The following is a 6000-nucleotide window of genomic DNA, read 5'->3' on the forward strand; positions in this document are numbered from 1 at the left end:
ATGTGGATTTCTGTGGAAGCACTTGTGTTGGAGTCATCTGTGACACAAGCCCCTATTTAAAGGACAGGGAGAAAAACAAAAGGAAGAAAGAAGAAACAAAAACGGGGAAGAAAACTCTAGTGAGCCTACCTGTCCTGTTAAGGATTATTAAGAACGCTGTTTTATACAAACAGTGAAAGAATATTCAAAAGTACAGAACTGTATATCCGCAAACATCCCAAAATCTAACTGTAAAAAAAAAAATATGCCAATATATGTTATTTCAAAGAAAAAAAAAAACACTACTCCAGTACCTATGTCTTGTTGCATTTCTATGATTAGATCGGAACTTTCTCTGATATGTTTGGCATTTCTCTCTGGAAGGAGCAGGTTATGCTAGAAAACCACCTGACAGTTGGAAAACCACAGAGTAGTAACCATGGGTTGACCTCAAGCAAACCATTGGCCTTTCTTAATTCCATCTCTGCGAGACGAGGTTTGGGAGACTCGGAGCCAAACTCCCCCAGTGCTCCCAAACTGCCCTGGAAGCCTCCATCGATCTTGATCGGGGACTGGCGCTTCCCGGTGCTCTGGGACCCGCGTCCTATTTGCTGCCATAAAAGCCTTTCCTCACGAGGCCGGCGCGCGACTGGGGAATCTAATCATCTTTTTAAATTTTTAATTGGGAAAATTAGTTTGAAGGTTATCTTCCCGGATTAAAAAAAAAAAAAAAAAAGGAAGGATGATCACCGGGTACAGACGGGTCTCGGAGAAAAGGGTGCAATGGTGTTGAAAGAAACTTAACACTCCGGCGGTGCCCAGCGTGACCACACCGCCGAAGGACCGGCCAGTTCACCAGCTTCCCTGAATCGAGGCCAGCTCCCAGCAGCTTCGGCTGGCCTGGTCCCCCATGAATGCCCAGCGCGGGCATCCGGAGTGACCCACCGGGCCAAGTGGCATCCACGACCCGGGCTGCCTCTGTTGCATGACAATCGGGCCAGGGCACCCCGGCAGGGTCCGGCGCGGCCGCCCGGAGTGGACCGGGGCTGGCTGCAGATGCCCTCCGGCTCTGCGGTTCCGAGGGAAGGGGATCCCCGGGAGTGAGGGGGTCGGGCGGCGGGCACGCTCCGGGCTCTCGGGGTTCCGGTGGAAGCGGGTGGAATCTCAGGGCCCGGAGGGTGCCGTGGGAGGAGGGGGGAGGATCCGGGGCGCCCTCACAACCTTCCGCGCCTACCTGCTGTCAGAAAGGCCGGGCCGGGGACGCGGGGCAGCGGGGAGTGTTCATGCCGGCGGCTCGGCGAGGACGGAGCCGCGGCGCTGGCTGGGCGGCCGCCGCTCGACCGCCGGTTCCGGGGAGGGGGGAGGGCGGAGGCTGGGGCGCGCGGGCGCGACGAAGGGGCGCGGCGAGGGCTCGAGCGGTTGTTACGGGTGACGGGGAGGGCGGGGCCGAAACCACCCGGAAGGAGCGCGCGTGCGCACACGGGGCGCGGCGGGGGCGGGGGAGGGGCGACAATCCGGCAGGGTCCAGCCGCGCAGGCGCACGATGCCAGAGCCACGGGCGTGGGAGGAGCCTCGGGGAGACGTCAGCCCGGCTCGGGGGCTCACGGCTCCGCCCCGTATGCGTGGCGGGGGCGGGGCTCGGCCCATAGACGCGCCGTCCGGGTGCTGGGTACTTCTCCCGAGCTTCCCGGCGTGGGTGCGAGCCGAGCTGCTGTCCTCCTTCCTCTGTGCTTCCCTATTTTGTTTATTTATTTTTTGATTTTTTTTGCCAGAGAAAGAGAGAGAGAGAATGGGCGCGCCTGGGCATCCAGCCACTGCAAACGATCCAGACCCATGCGCCACCTTGTGCATCTGGCTTAAGTGGGTCCTGGAGAATCAAGCCTGGATCCTTTGGCTTTGCAGGCAAGCGCCTTGACCGCTAAGCCATGTCTCCAGCCCACGTTTTTATTATTTTTTGTTGTTGTTGTCGGCTCAGATACCCGTGCAGCGCCCTGACCTCAACGCCAGGGCTGGGGGGGACTGGGTGGAAGCCAGAAGCATCCTTTTCCACTTGTCCAGCTGGCTGTGGGGTGGAACTGAGGCACGAGATCAAAGTCCTCAGTGGAGTGTTCGGTAGGCCTTGCAAGAGCGGCAGTTCCCAACCCTGCTTTTAAACTCTTAAGTGTGAGATACACGGTGAGACATTTAAGGGTCCTTAGGAGGAGCTGGTGACTGCCAAAGGACACCTGGTGGAACGTCCCTCCCACACATGCAATTTCTCCATCAATGTCACTGTTGTTTCCATTCACATTAGTCACCTTGGTGGCCGTGCATTTGAGGATGCCATTGCCCAGAACATTTTTAGAACTGTTTTGGAATTTCCTGCCGAGCCTGTTTACCGGACACACAAGCAAATCATTCATTACTTGATCGCACCTTTCAAAAACTCCAACCATCATTTTCCGGCCTCTTCACCCACGCTGCTCACTGGTCTCTGTCTGAATGGCTTTTGCTTCTGAGTGGGGATCACACATCCACTTTTAAAAGATGCTTTGAAAGAGACAGATCAAATAAGATGAGTCGCCCTGTAGGAGAACCCAGCTGTACCTATTAAAATGAAATGCACCAAATCTGACAAACCTCGAGAGGCAACCCAGGTTTGCAGGAAACGAAGAACAAAGGAACGTGCTAAACGACACCAGGGGAAGTGATCTGGAAGTACAGACCATGGGGCGGGCAATCTAGATAGCAAGAGAGTTTAGAAAGTTCACCTCTAAGATCTGTATTCTCATTTTCTATGTATATTATCCTCCCATTAAATTATTTTTGTTATTGTGTTTTTTTCAAAGTAGGGTCTCACTTTAGACTAGGCTGACCAGGAGGAACTCACTTTGTAGTCCCAGGCTAGCCTCAAACTCACAGCGATCCTATGTCTGCTGACCAAGTGCTGGGATTCAAGGTGTGCACCACCACACCCAGCTCCATTAAAATCTTTACAGCTCACATTAATCCAGATGCAAGTAGTACATACATCTGTAATCCCAATGTGCCAATAGCAGTGGGAGGCAGGGTCAGGCTGACCGACTAGTCTGGCGTTCATAGTGACAAACAAGAAAACGTATTGTCAAACAAGTGGAAGGTGCGAACTGACAGCCCTGGCTGTCTGCCCTCCACATGTGCCCATACTCTTGCATACACCACACACACACACATTCATACAAAAAATAGATAAAACAGATTTTAAAGAAATCAGGCAAGGTATTATAGGCCTGTAATACTAGCACACTGAGCAGGAGAGGCAGGAGGATCAGGGGTTTAAGATCAGTCTTGGTTACATAGCTAGTTCAAGGCCAGCCTGGGCTACATGAGACCTTGTCTCAAAAAAAAAAAAGAAAAGCAGGGCTGGAGGAATGGCTTAGCTGCTAAGGCATTTGCCTGCAAAGCCAAAAGACTGGTGTTTGGTTCTATTTCCCAGGACCCACATTAGCCTGATGTGCAAGGGGGCACATGAGTCTGGAGTTCATTTGCAGTGGCTGGAGGCCCTGAGTGCCCATTCTCTTTCTTCCTTCCTCTTTGTCTATCAAATACATAAATAAATAAATAGATCAATTTTTAAAAAAAAAGAAAAAGAAAAGAAAAACAAAAAAGGGATAGTGCTGCATGCCTTTAGTCACAACACTTGGGAAACAGAGGTAGAAGGATCACTGTGAGTGAGAACAGCCTGGGCTAGAGTGAGACCCTGCCTCAAAAGTAAAAAGGAAGACAGATTTTAGTCATAAAACAGTTACAGTATATCACCAGGGTCTCATGCAAGCGAAGCAGATGCTCTATCACTTAGCTCCACCCCAGCCTGTTTGATTGTTTACAAATCAGTGTTACCAGCCAGGTGTCCAAAATCAACTGCTACATGCTCCCCCCCCCACCCGCCAGTTAATGACGATCCATTGTGCTTTTCAGTGTTGAGCTCAGATCTTTTTTAAAAAAATTATTTATTTGCATTCAGAGACGGGGGGAGGGTGTGGAATGGGCACACCAGGACCTCTAGCCACTGCAAATGAACTCCAGATGCATGTGTCACTTTGTGCAGCTGGTTTTACATGGGTACTGGGGAATCAAAACCAGGTTGCTAGGCTTTGCAGGCACGTGCTTTAACCACTGAACCATCTCTCCAGCCCTCATAGTTCTCAAATGGGTCATCAACAGTGTGACATATAAAGATGTTGCTGCACGGATGAAGGAAGTAGGCTGGGATCAGGCTTGGTTGCCATTGACCAAAAACTCCAAGTAAAAGTCTTGTGATCAGCCGGGCATGGTGGCGCATACCTTTAATCCCAGCACTCAGGAGGCAGAGGTAGGAGGATCACTGTGAGTTCAATGCCACCCTGAGACTACATAGTGAATTCCAGGTCAGCCTAGACTAGATTGAGACTCTACCTCAAAAAAAAAAAAAAAAAGTGTTGTGATCAGTTAGACATTGGGGTCTCTCTTGTGAGAATGAAGTGTAGGGCTGCCAAAGAACCTACCTCCATCACCAGCCAATGGCCACCTCACCCAAGACCTGACTAACCTGCCGAGGAATTCATTCACTCCCATCAGGGAAGATTCCCGTGTAGTCAGTCACACCGACAACACCCCAGAGGTGTAATGGGGGGCATCCAGGTGGGCGTCTCCAGATTTGGAGATGTCTCCAGTGTTCAGAGGCAGGTTTCACTGATTGGATCTCATACGGCCAAGTTTGAAATGCGGTGGCAAGGTCTGGAGTCCTGCCGAGTCCAAGTGCTTGTTTGGTCAGAGAGCTATTTGCTCGGGAGAGCCTCTGACATCCCGAGGAGGGCGATCTTGTGCTCCAGTGAGTTTTTCATCTATGCTGTGAGGTGAGCAAGGAGACCCTGTCTCAAAAATGAGATGGAGAGCCACTGATATTGATCCATGGCTGCCTCACGCATGTGCACACACATGCAAATGCCAAGAATTAAAAAACAAGGGCTGGTGAGATAACTCAGTGGTTAAAGGTGTTTGCTTGCAAATTCCGGCCCCCTAGTTCAATTCCCCAGTACCCATGTAAAGCCAGATGCGCAAAGTGGTGTGTGCATCTGAAGTTTGGGGGAGCAAAAGGCTCTGGTGCATCCATTCTCTCCCTCCCTCCCTCTCTCTCTCTCTCTCTCTCTCTCTCTCTCTCTCTCTCTCTCTCTCCCTCTCCCTCTCTCAAATAAATTAAAAGTATTTCAAAACTAGAGAGACAGAAGGTAAAGAAGTTGTTCCTGGATGAAATGGTAGGTCATCTGGCACAGGCAGTCTTAGACCCCAGCGCTGAAAAATAAGCAAAGTGGATGCAGCTGTCTTGTTAGAACAGCACTGGGGACACAGGTTCCTTCTGTCTTTCTGTTTGCTGTTATTCCTCCTTTGAGGGTGTTTTGTTTTGTGTGTGTGTCCAGAACGTAGTTAAATGGGCATGCTTAACTGCAAGGAAGACTGGATAGAGTAACCTACATCCTAAATATCCATGTACCAGGATGTGATCAGACCAGTAAAATGCAATTTGAATATGTGCCTGAAACTTTTCAATATAAAAGGAGAGGGAAATGTGTCACCGGATAAATGTTATTAGTGAGAAGCAGAGAAATGAACACGAAGGCCTTGCCTGGGGATTTGAGGAAGGCAATTATGCAAGGACGAAATGAAGTCACCAGTGAGAGACTTAGAGCCCCAGGATCATGTGCACATGGAGGCAAAGAGAATGCCGAGGGCAGAATTCTGAAGAACTTCAAGTACTACGAGTCGGGGCATGGCACTGGAGACATGGCTTTGCGGTTAGGGCATTTCCCTGCAAAGCCAAAACACCCAGGTCCAATTCTCCAGGACCCACATAAGCCCGATGCACATGCATCAGGGATTCATTTGCAGTGACTGGAGGCCCTGGCATGCCCATTCTCTCTCCATGTGTCTCTTTCTCTCTCAAATAAATTTAAAAACTTTAAAAAAATTTTTTAAAGAGTTGGGACGTGAATAAAAACCAGGAGAGCTGCTAAGCAGTTGGAGAGG

At 50.3% G+C, this 6000-nt stretch overlaps 1 protein-coding gene across 1 annotated transcript in view; it reads right to left on the minus strand.

The window, feature by feature from the left end:
* Positions 1-1320, minus strand: part of Sec14l1 (SEC14 like lipid binding 1) — a 47568-nt gene extending 46248 nt beyond the window's left edge. The window contains exon 1 of the mRNA XM_004655226.2: positions 1214-1320. The gene's annotated coding sequence lies outside the window, so the exon portion shown is untranslated. The remainder of the gene's footprint in view (positions 1-1213) is intronic.
* Between the last annotated feature and the right edge of the window lie 4680 nt (positions 1321-6000).

This window comes from Jaculus jaculus, chromosome 9, assembly GCF_020740685.1.
Source record: "Jaculus jaculus isolate mJacJac1 chromosome 9, mJacJac1.mat.Y.cur, whole genome shotgun sequence".
Classification (NCBI taxonomy): domain Eukaryota; kingdom Metazoa; phylum Chordata; class Mammalia; order Rodentia; family Dipodidae; genus Jaculus; species Jaculus jaculus.